This window comes from Ursus maritimus, unplaced genomic scaffold, assembly GCF_017311325.1.
Source record: "Ursus maritimus isolate PB19 unplaced genomic scaffold, ASM1731132v1 scaffold_12, whole genome shotgun sequence".
NCBI lineage: Eukaryota > Metazoa > Chordata > Mammalia > Carnivora > Ursidae > Ursus > Ursus maritimus.
This window is the reverse complement of record NW_024423564.1, coordinates 49207137-49219949: the sequence shown is the minus strand read 5'-3', so window position 1 is coordinate 49219949 and position 12813 is coordinate 49207137.

The window sequence follows — 12813 nt, the reverse complement described above, 5'->3', positions numbered from 1 at the left end:
CTCATGCAAATGGCAACCACAGAGAGATACCACTTCACATACACTAGGATCTAGGTTATAATCAGACAGATAAGAAGTTTTGGTGAAGGACCCTCATACACTGCTGATGGTAGAAATTTTAAATGATGCAACTACCTTAGAAAACACTTTGGCAGTTTCTCAAAAATTTAAACATGGAGTTACTATTAGATCCAGCAATTTTATCCCTAGGAATATGCCCAAGAAAAATGAAAACATATATCTACACAAGAATTTGTATACGAATGCTCATAGCAGCATCATTCCACCAAAAGACATAAACAACCAGAATGTCCATCAGCTGATGAATGGATAAACAAAATGTAGTATAACAATACAAGAGAATAATATTATTCAACCATGAAAAGGAAAAGAAATACGACATGCTACAACACAGATGAACTTTAAAAACATTATGCTAAGTAAAAGAGGCCAGCCACAAAAGACCACATTTGATTCCATTTACATGAAATGTCCAAAATAAGCAAATCCAGAGTTACAGACAGTAAGTAGATAAGTGGTTGCTCAGGGTCAGATGGGATGGAGGGGTTGGAGGGGATGGCTAAAGGTTACAGTGTTTCTTTGGGGAGTGAAGAAAACAGTCTAAAGTTGATTGTGGGGATGGTTGCACAACTCTGTAAATATACTAAAACCACTGAATTATACACTTTAAATGACTAAATTATATGGTACATGAACTATATCTGCATGTATCTCAAATTGTTACCAAAAAATGGTCTCAGCATAGTTTTAATTTGCATTGCTATTATTAAGTGTGAAGTTGAGCATCTCTCCATATATTTGTTTGCCTTTCAGTTATTCTGTGACTTACCTATTTATATCCATTACTAGTTTTCTATTCATTTTTTTCCTAATCAATTTATTGTTCTTTGTACATTTTAGCTACATTGAGATGCTTTACAGATTGGCAAAAATTAGAAAGTTGGTGTGGTAGGCAGAAAAATGCCCCCCAGTCTACATTCTAATCCTCAGAACCTGTGACTGGATTAGGTTAATGGCAAAAGAGAATTAAGGCTGCAGGTGGAATTAAAGTTGTTAATGACTTGATCTTGAGACAGGGAGATTATCCAGGCAGGCCCAATGTAATCACAGTGTCCTTAAATGTAAACAAGGAAGGCATAAGAGAGTGTCAGAGTGATATAATATGAAAAACACTTGACTGGTCACTGCTATCTTTAAAAATGGAAGGCAGCCATGAGCCAAGGAAAGCAAGTAGACCACAGAAGCTGGGAAAGACAAGAAAATGGATTCTCCCTTAGAGTGTCCAGAAGAAAATGCAGCCCTGCCAACACGTTGGTTTTAGCTCAGCAAGACCCATTTTAGACTTTTGACCTCCAGAGCTGTAAAAATTTGTGTTGTTTTAAGCCACCAAGCTTGTAGTAATTTGTTGCAAAGCAATAGGAAAGTAATACAATGACTAATGTAAATTCTGAAAAAGATGAGGAGAAACAGATATCTTCATATATCACTCATGTGAATGGCAACTGGTACAGCCAATTTTGGAGAGCAATGTTGTGGGACTTAGTGCAACTGAAGTGTGTACATCACTTATGACCCAGCACTTCTATTTCTGGGTATACACCTCAGAGAAACATCCACATGCATGCACAAGAGACATACAAAAGGATGTTTATTCTTCGGGTATTATTTGTGGTAGCAAGGAGCTGGAGGCAACCTAGAAGCCCATTAGTACAAGTACGGATGTGGAAATTCGGGTTATACTTTTGATGGAATACCATGCAGCAAACTGAAACAATGCACCAAAGCTACTTGTAACAACATGGATTGATCATAATTTTATTTCTCCTTAAAACATGTTTAAAGAGGAATAAAATTCTTTTTAAAGATATTTAATTAAAAATGGCATAAATTTATAAAATAATACCATTCGCTTAAATTTTAAAATAGAAAAATGTTACATATTTATCACAAATTCATACGCATATAAATAAGCACTAGGAATATAAATTGGAAAGACATTATGTAAATGAGGACATCAATGGGGTGGGAGGGAGAATAGAACGGAGATGGAGGTTAAGAGAGGAAAAAAGGCAACAAAACAAGGGTGCCTGGGTGGCTCAAATGTTTAAGCATCTACCTTCAGCTCAGGTCATGATCCCAGAATGATGGAGCCCCACATCAGGCTCCATGCTCAGCAGGAAGTCTGCTTCTCTCTCTCCCTCGCCCACCACCCCCACCTCATGTTCTCTCTCTCAAAGGAATAAATAAAATCTTTAAACAAATAAAAAGACAAAACAAAAAGTCAAAAGGGGATATGAACAAGTCTTACCAAAAAAAGAAAGAGGACTCAAATGAAATCAGAATGAAAGAGTAGATGTTTCAACTGATACCAAGAAATACAAGGAGAGTGCATCAGTAATCAAAAACCTGCCAACAAAGAAAAGTCCAGGACGAGCTGGCTTCACTGGTGAATTTTAACAAATATTTAAAGAACTAATGCCAGTCTTCAAACTTTTCCAGATAATAAAGAGGAAGCAACATGCCAATCTCATTCTACGAGACTAGCATTACCCTGATACCAAATTCAGACAAGGCCACTACAAGAAAAGAAAATTACAGGCCAATATCCCTGATAAACATAAATGTAAAAATCCTCAAAATACTAGCAAATCAAATTCAACAATACATTAAAAGGATCATAGACATAATCAAGTTGGATTTATTCCAGGGATACATGGGTGGTTCAACATTTACAAATCAATCGATGTGATACACCACATTAACAAATGAAGGATAAAAATCATATGATCATATCTCAATAGATTCAGGAAAAACATTTGACAAAATTCAAGGTCCGTTCATGACAAAAAAAAAAAAAAAAACTCTCAACAAAATGAGTATAGAGGGAACATACCTCAACATAATAAAGGCAATATATGACAAGCCCACAACTAACATCATACTCAATGGTGAAAAGCTGGAAGCTATCCTCTAAGATCAGGAACACAATAGGAATGCCCACTATCACCATTTTTATTCAGCATAGTACCAGGAGTCCTAGCCAGAGCAATTATGCAAAAAAAGAAACAAAAGACATCCAAATTGGAAAGGAAGAAGTAAAACTGTCTCTACTTGCAGATATATTATATATATAAAACCCTAAAGACTCCACCACAAAACTGTTAGAAATAATTAATGAATTCAGTAACTTTGCAAGATACAAAATCAATATACAAAATTCAGTTAGGTATCTATACACTAGAGACTCTAAGAAAACAGTCCCACTTACAATTGCATCAAAAAGAATAAAATACCTAGGAGTAAGTTTAATCAAGGAAGTGAAAGACCTGTATACTGAAAATTATGACATGGGTGAAAAAAATTAAAGAAGACATAAATAAGTGGAAAGATATTCTGTGTACATGGATTGGAAGAATTAATATTGTTAATGTCCATACTAACCAAAGCAATCTACAGATTCAAAGCAATCCCTATCAAAATCCCAATGGCATTTTTCACAGTAATAGAACAAACAATCCTAAAATTCTTAAATTTGTGTGGAACCACAAAAGACACCAAATAGCAAAGAAATCTTGAGGAAGAAGAACAAAGCTGGATATATCACACTTTCTAATTTCAAACTATATTACATTATAACAATCAAACATAAATGAATAGCCACACGCAAAAAAAAAAATGAAACAAGACCACTATTTTACTACATGCACAAAAATTAACTCAAAATGGATTAAAAACTTGGACATGAGACCTGAAATTATAAAATTCCTAGAAGAAAACATAGGCAGCAATTTCCTTGATAACAGTCTTGGCAATAATTATTTGGATTTGACACCAAAAGCAAAGGCAACAAAAGCAAAAATAAGTAAATAGGACCACATCAAACTAAAACGCTTCTACAAAAGAAATCATCAAAATAATGATAATGAAAAGGCAACATACTGAATGGGAGAAAATATTTGCAAGTCATATAGCTTATAAGGGGTTAATATCCAAAATATATAAAGAACTTATACAACTCAGTACCAAATTAATAATAATAATAATAATAATCTGATTAAAAAATTGGCAGAGGATCTGAATAGACAATTTTCCAAAGAAGACAGAGATGCTCAATAGGCACATGAAAAGGTGCTCAACATCACTAATGGTCAGAGAAATGCAAGTCAAACCCATAATGAGATATCACCTCACACACATGTTAGAATGGCTATTAATAAAAAGACAAGAAATAACAAGGGTTGGTGAGAATTGGAGAAAAGGGAACCCTTGTGCACTGTTGGTAGGGATATAAATTTCTACACTATGGAAAATAGTATAGAGTTTCATCAAAAAATTAGAAGTAGAACTAACATATGATCCAGTAATTTTACTTCTGGGTACTTAGCTGAAGGAAACAAAGACACTAACTCAAAAAGATATCTGCACTCCCACGTTCACTGCACCATTTTTTATAATAGCCAAGATACAGAATAGCCAAGATACAGAAGCAACTTAAATGTCCATTGATGGATAAATAGATAAAGAAGTTGTGGTACACAGACATATGCCAGAATATTATTAAGCCACTTGCAACATGGATGGACCTTTAGGGCATTATGCTAAGTGAAATAAGTCACACAGAAAGACAAATACTGTATGATATCACCTACATGTGAAATCTAAAACACAAACAAATACTGAACTCATAGCTACAGAGAACAGACTGGTAGTTGCCAGAGGCCAACAGTGGATGGTGGGTGAGATGGGTGAAGGGGGTCAAAGGTACAAACTTCCAGTTATGAAATAAACATGTCCTCGGGATATAATATACAGCATGTTAGTGAGTAATAATACTGTATTGTATATTTGAATGTTGCTAAGATAGTAAATCTTATAAGTTCTCATCACAAGAAAAACAAATTTGTAACTATACATGGTGATGGATATTAACTAGATTTATTGTGGTAATTATTTTGCAATATACACATATATTTAGGCATTCATCTTATACATCTAAAATGAATATAATGTTATATGTCAATTATATCTGAATAAAAAATTATAAACATACACTTTCCTTGATGCTGAAATTCTATTTCCAAAATCTTATGAAATAGCCACATATGTTCATAAACATATATCTAAGCTATATAAAGAGTTTTTCTTGCATTACCATGTGTAATAATAGAAAACTACAAATAAAATGTCCATTAGAACGGAAACAGTTCATGAATTGTGGCTTATTTGTACCATAGATGTAATGAAATTGCTTAAGAAAAGTATGAGGTAGATTTAAATACCTTGACATGGAAAGAACTCCAAGATGAATAATGCTAATAAAGGAACAATACATAGTGTATGGTCCTAAGTAAACTCACACAAATAAAGGTGTATCTTTGATAATACAATGAATAGAAGTGGTCTAGAGATTAAAAACTGTTAATAGTAGACCCAGGTCAAAGTTGTGTTTGCTTAAAACTTTGCACAAATTGAAAAAACAGAAAGTGTCACTCTCAAAGTATGGTATAAAAGGACTGATAGAGATGATGAGAGAATGAAAATCTCCCTAAACCAAAGGCTTACAATTGATGAGTTTGCGATGGGGATGGGGAACAAAGGGACTTTTCATATTGTCTTTCACTCTTCTGTATTCTTGAATCTTGACCAAAAAAAAGGAGGGGGCTGATGTATTAATTGTAATAAAAGGGGGGGTAGGACTTTAAAAGACAATTGCATGCTGTGTACTTCATATACTAACAATTATACTCAATACAATTCTATACATCTAGGGCAGGGTCACCAAATATTTTCTATAAAGGGCCAGATAGCAAATATTTTAGCCTTTGTAGATCACATAATTTTTACAATCTCTAGGGTTTGGTAAACTAAAATATTAAATGGGCAAAGAAGCACAATTAATGTGATTCCTAAGTAGGAGAAAAATCAGACAATAGAAATAAACCTAGAAATAGCAGAAATGATAGAAATGGAAGACAAGAACTTTACACAACTATTATAAATGTAATTGAGGATTTAAATAATAAGACATTTGGAAGCTTATAAAAACAATCAAATGGAACTTGTAGAGCTGATAAATATTTTGATATCTTATACGAAACTAATTGGATGCATTTAACAGATTTGACACTGCAGATAAAAGAGCAATAAACTTGAAGACATAGCAATAGAAACTATCTGAACTAAAGAAAAGAGAGGGAAAGAAGCTGGAAAAAAAAAGAACAAAGCCTCAGTGAACAATATAAAGCACTCTAAAATTATGTAATTGGAATCTAGGAACACGAACAGAAGAAATATTTGAAGAAATAATGTCTGAAAAATTTTCCAAAGTCAACAAAAACTAAAAAAACTAACCAAACGAACAAAAATACCCCACAGATCTAACAAGCTCAACAAACACTAAGCAGAAACACCAAAGAAACCACACAGGAGCACATCAAAATACAATACTGAAAATCAGTCATAAGAAGATCTCGAAGGGGTTGAGAGAAAGAAAGACATTACATACAACAGAACAAGATGAGAGTTCCACTGACTTATCTTCAGAAACAATGCAAGCCAGAAGACTGTGGAATAGTATCTTTAATGTGCTAGGGAGAAGAAACCTATCATTTCATATACAGTAAAAAATTCTTCAGAAATGAAGGTTAAATAAAAATATTTTTAGACAGACAAAAACAGAAAATTTGTCACTAACATATCTGCACTATAGGAAATGTTAAAGGAATTTCTTTAGAAGTGAAATGATACCTCATGGAAACTTTGATCTCTATAAAGGAATGAAGGGTGGTGGTAATCATAGATATGTGGGAAAAAAAACTTTTGTTTTCTATTTTTAAATTTCTTCTTAAAAGATAAATAGTTAAAACAGAAGTAGTAACAATGTATTGTGGGTTTGTATCATATATGAAAGTAAAATGTACAGTTGAAATAGCACAGAAGATATGAAGATAAAAGTATATTGTAAAGTTCTTAAATTACACACTATTTGAAGGTACACTGAGATAAATTGATAATACATATTTGTAAAAACTACCAGACATATGAAAAGATGTTTGTAGTGAAGTTTAAAATAATGAGATACCATTTCTCATCTGTTAGATTGATAAAAATTACAGAAGATAGATACCATTCACTGTTAGTGATAATGTTGTACACTAGTACGAATGTGAATCACTACAATTTGGATAAAAATCTGGCATAGTCCATTAAAGTGAAAAAGCTCATACTCTTTGATTCAACAAAGCATAAGTGAGATTCTATTACAAACAGAATTCTATTACAAACAGAATCTATCTATTCTATTACAAACACATAAAAGTTCCACATATCTGTGTATGTATATGTATAAAACTATTTTTATTTTGGTGAATATATTATATTCTTATTTGGGGGAAAAGTAAAAAACAAACAAACCCTAAAGATCTATAAATAAGAGAATAGTTAACTAAATCTTAGTACATACACAGTATGGAAAATTATAGCTATTGAAAACAGAATTAGATCAATTATGTATATTATGGAATGAAGTTTATGCCACGTGGTAAAGAAAAACAAAACAAAGACAGGTGGATAGATAGATAGATGAATAACAGCATGGCTCAATTTTTGTTTTAATGTAGGGGGGAAGCATATCATGCTTTTATACACCTATAAAGGCATGAAGAAAAATGTGGAAAGATTCCCACAAACTATTACTTTTGGAGAAGAGACTGGAGGGGAGAGGAGAAATTATTAAAATTTGATATTACTCTATTGTGTATGACTTGCAGAAAAGGACACTTAATTGAGATTCTTCCTGTCTCTGTTTTAGCAGAGATCCTATAGGACAAAATCAAAAATCCTAACACATCGCCCAGTAGATCAGACCAGTGACTTCTGGCATCTCACATGGTTCTTCTTTACAAAGGGGAGCATTCTCTGTTTCTGTTCCAGCACTTCACGTTGTGGGAGGCGTGTGGGGTATAGTATACATGTATTTTGGGATTACAAGCAGAAGGGTCATATCCCACTAGGTAGCCAACGCTGCTCACTTCCGAGAGCTTGGCTCTGAGCTGGTTGCAGTGACAGGACAGGATTTTGGCTGTTTCACTTGGGAAATCAGGGACTATCTTCTATATATGGGAACCACGGAGCGAAGGCATATTTGGAGCCTCAAATAATGAAATACAGAATAGAATGTTAATGCTCACTAAGCGTCCATGTTCCAGAGTGTTCTTTGTTAGGCTTTCATTGAGGAGCTCTATAACTAACTAACTAACTAACCAACTAACTAACTAACTAAAATTATGTGTGGTTTTGTGTAGAAATATTTGCGAGAAATTTGTCCTTTGTGAAACACTCTCCTCTTTATAAGAATGTAAAAAACACTTTCCCTTGGGCCACCAAAGTTCTGCCTCTGTGTTACAAGGCATTATGTTGTGGAATCTGTGACTCCTATATAACTCCTGCGTCTCTTGATTTAGCTACTGAGAATAGAAGAGCCAGATTGCAAATCAAGTTTACATTGTGTGGGACCTGTGGTTGTCAGTGTTTTAAATTTGCCTCATGTCTCACTTTACTCCTAATCTTTATTTTCATTTAATAAGGCCAATGGCAACCTTGAAACCTCTTGAATATACATTGCTCTTATCCAAGACATGGCATTTTCCAAGTGGTTTGTTCATCTGTAAACAACATCTGTGCTTGCTAAATGTCAATTGTAGAAATGTTGCAACTCTGCATTTTAAGAATCTTTGGGGATTACTAATAATCTAAGAATCTTGCACTACAGTATTTTATTTAAGCCTTTCAACATATGATACTACAAATATGTTTAGGAGCTATATTGAACAGATGAATAATTAAGTGAAAACTTTTAGAAATGAAACTTTTGCAAAGTGAAGCAGCAAGGGTGAATAATTAATCTTAGATTCCGATCCCCTTATTAAAGTAAAAGGTTCAAATACATCAAAACTTTCTTACCAAGTTTAACTGGTACCAGCATTTGCCTGATGCCCTAAATCACTCTGTTGGCAACCATCTCTTAGTACTTATTCTGACAAATGACACACAATTGTCATAGCACTGTATGAGTTAAGTATTTTTAGAACTTTTGGTATCAACAATGAAACAAAATAGATATGAAAAGGAATGGAAAAGTACCAGAAATGGAAACTGAAGTAGTATTTCCTAGAAAAGTCTTTGTCATTGTCACTGTGGTTATTCACTTAATTGAACTTTTGATTTGCAAGTACATTCATCTAACTACAGCTTTACAGAAGGCCATTTCACACCCATAGACTTAACTATCATATTAGGTTGATATTTTGGTTTGTATGTTAGGCTCTTGTTTCATTAGGTTTTCTCCACTACTTAGGGCTTATTCTCAGAAACACAGAAGAAAGATTTTTTTCTAACGACACAAGCAGCCCCTGATAACAGACATGCATCTATTAGGGAAACTCCCAGATACTAAAAGAAAGAGGAGGAGGAAAAGGAAGAGAAAGGAAGAAAGAAAATATAAAGGCCTCTACAGTCTATCAAATAAAGAACAGTTTAAAAAAAAAAAAGGATGGTTAGATTCTATATGGAAGGGTCACCGGCTTGCTAAGAAAAACTACGTATAATTTTCCAACTACTTTTAACTTGAAAGTTTTGAAGATTCAACACCACTTATAAATTTCGTGAGCAAAGAGAGTGAGATCTCTCTAGAACAAGTCAATTCAGCTCAATAAACATTTGCTGAGCACCTGTCATGTGCCACTCACTATGCCAGGTGCTGAAGAGAAAAGAATAAGCAAGACAAATGTGGACCTTGCACTAATGGAGCTTAAAACACAGGGAGGGAGCATGATGGATGAGACAACTGCTGTTATCAGAAACTATTAGCACAAGTCTTCCCTCACTATTTAACCCTAATTAGATGATATATTTTTCTTAGATGTATAACTTCTTAGACTTAGATGATAACTTCTCTAATAATATTTATGTAAGATTGGTCATCCTGTTTATTTGCATCTAGGGAGAAGAAGAGAATAACGAAGGCCATCATTGTTGCCTGCATCTTATTCTTATAATTTGCTTTGTTTGCTTAACAATCAGATTCAGGGGTGCCTGGGTGGCTCAGTCATTAAGCGTCTGCCTTTGGCTCAGGGCGTGATCCTGGCGTTCTGGGATCGAGCCCCACATCAGGCTCCTCTACTGGGAGCCTGCTTCTTCCTCTCCCACTCCCCCTGCTTGTGTTCCCTCTCTCACTGGCTGTCTCTGTCAAATAAATAAATAAAATCTTTAATAAAAAAAACAACAAAAACAACAATCAGATTCGAGTCCTTTCTCCAATGCCTTCATCCATTCTTTTAAAGAAAATGGCTCAGGTGCATTTGGAACACCATCCTGTATCTGATTTAGCAATTCTGTAACATGACGCAATTAGAATGTTTTAGATTGTGCACTCCTTTAAAAAAAGAAAAATTTTATTTATTTGTTTGACAGAGAGACAGAGAGAGAGAGAGAGAGGACAAGCAGGGGGAGCGGCAGGCAGGCAGAGGGAGAGGGAGAAGCCAGCTTCCCAATGAGCAAGGAGCCCAACATGAGGCTCAATCCCAGGACCCCGGAATCATGACCTGAGCTGAAAGCAGACGCTTAACCAACTGAGCCACCCAGGCGCCCCTATATTGTGCATTCCCTAGGGAAAAAAAGGATTGAGAATACATTGCCAATATATGTTTAGCTGTTTTTTTGCTTCCTTATAAATTTTGTATATACATAAATAAATATGTATTGCAAATATATATTTACTATATATATAGTAAAAAGTACACAAAATATAAATTAAACTTTAAAATGAGATAAAGAATAAAATACATTTTGGAATAATTTATTAACTAAATAAAAGCCTTTCTTTTTACTAAAAAAAAATTGAAAAAATAAGCCAATCCAAGAATTGTACGAGTTTATTACTAACATTTGGTTACCATAATTTTACTATCTCTGCCTTTGATTAGTTGTCCTTCAGAAACTACTGCATTTTCCTATTTTTTTAACAAATGGGTTTAAAATTTGCTGAACTACTCAACTGAAACACTGAAATAGGATAGCAAATTGTTTCCAAGATTTTTTAAGCATTTATTTTTGTAGGTGATAAACATATAATTTTACTAACCCACCCCCCCCCGGCACACGAAGTAATGGTAACATCTTGAAATATCTGTTTTCAAATGTTCTCTTCATAGCACCTTCTCACTCAGTGTTAAAATGTTATCTTTACCTTGAAGAGACGGTGATTTTTTCAGAAAAATCTCTTCAGTAACATATTACTGAGAGATGCACAACATTACAGAAAAGTTCAGCAAATTTAGAATATTTGTCTTTTTTGGTGAAAAAGATAAATAGCATAAAAAATAACCCAGTTTTTTTTTCATATGGTATTTCTAGTTTAATTTTTTAAAGAGTCTCCATACTGTTTTCCACAGTGACCGCATCAATTTATATTCCCACCAACAGTGCTCACCGAGTACTTTTTTTCCCACACCCTTTTCTTTTTTTTTTAATAATTTTTGTTATATTAGTCACCATACAGTACATCCCCAGTAAAAATAACCCAGTTTTAACTAAGATAACTCTTTGACTTTCTTGCAAATGATTTTCACAATCATTCACCATCTCACTACACAGTAATGTTAAGATTCTACAACTTAAAGTTTTAATTTTTATCAAATTATTTACGGAGGCAAATTGCTGAAGTGTGTAAACTACAATATGTCACCGTCTCATAAAAACAATCTAGTGTACATTGCTAATTCTAAAATGCACTTTTTTTTTTTTTGTATTTAACATATTCCCAATTTGGGAGTCTGAAGCCTACTGTCCAAACAGTAGGGAGATGTGGTTAGCTCTGCAGAAGCTCAGCAAACGGGTTGGTTTTAGTGGACTGGAAGAATAGCGCGGGGACAATTGGGACACTCTTAAGAAATGCTGCCTTATTAAAGCTCTTCTGTCACTGAGGATGATGCTGGGTGAAACAAAAAAGTGATCAGGAGTGTTGGACTCAATGTGAATGCATCTGAAGAATATTTTAACCGATTTATTCTGCTATTTCCTTTTATGAATGAACAAGAGTGTTAGATAATAAATACGTATTTCTAAATAAATCTAAAAGGGACATTTCAATAACATTTTAATCAAAAGTGTATTAAGTGATAAGAATGCATGTGTCATAGTTTATGTGACAGTTCTTATTTCTTACCGGTACATAAAAATGGTATGTCGTATAGTTCATGAATTCCTGGATTCAATAAATATTGTCATAAGTGAAGGGCACTGCTGTCACCCCCTCTGCATTTTGTGCAGCTTTCCCTCTTCCCTCAAAACCCTACTTACAACATACCGAACGTGGGACTATTTAGGGTCAGTGTCATGCCATCTATTAAATGTTCATGTCTTCTTTTTTTAGATAGTAGACCTAAATACAAGCTCCAGTGTTTTCGCGAGCCCACTGGGGAGAGCGTGGCACCAGCGTGTGGTGAGAGCGGGCAGCCCAGAGCGCGCAGAGGAAGAACCCCTCAGAGGAAACTTCTCTCTAATAAGCGTCAACAAAGTGGCTCCTCTGTGGCTCTGCAAGCCGAGGACACGGTTTTGTCGTGCTTGTCATACCCTGCACCTAATTCGCCGCGCCAATTCAGTCAGTCCGCTCTCAATCGTACGCGAAAGCTTTACTGTCCGCCTTTTGTGGAGGGGGAAGGCGGGTGCGGAGCGATAATTACCTTGCTCAAGGCGACACTGGGAGCCCACCGGTGGCAGGCCCCGGCCCCGGCC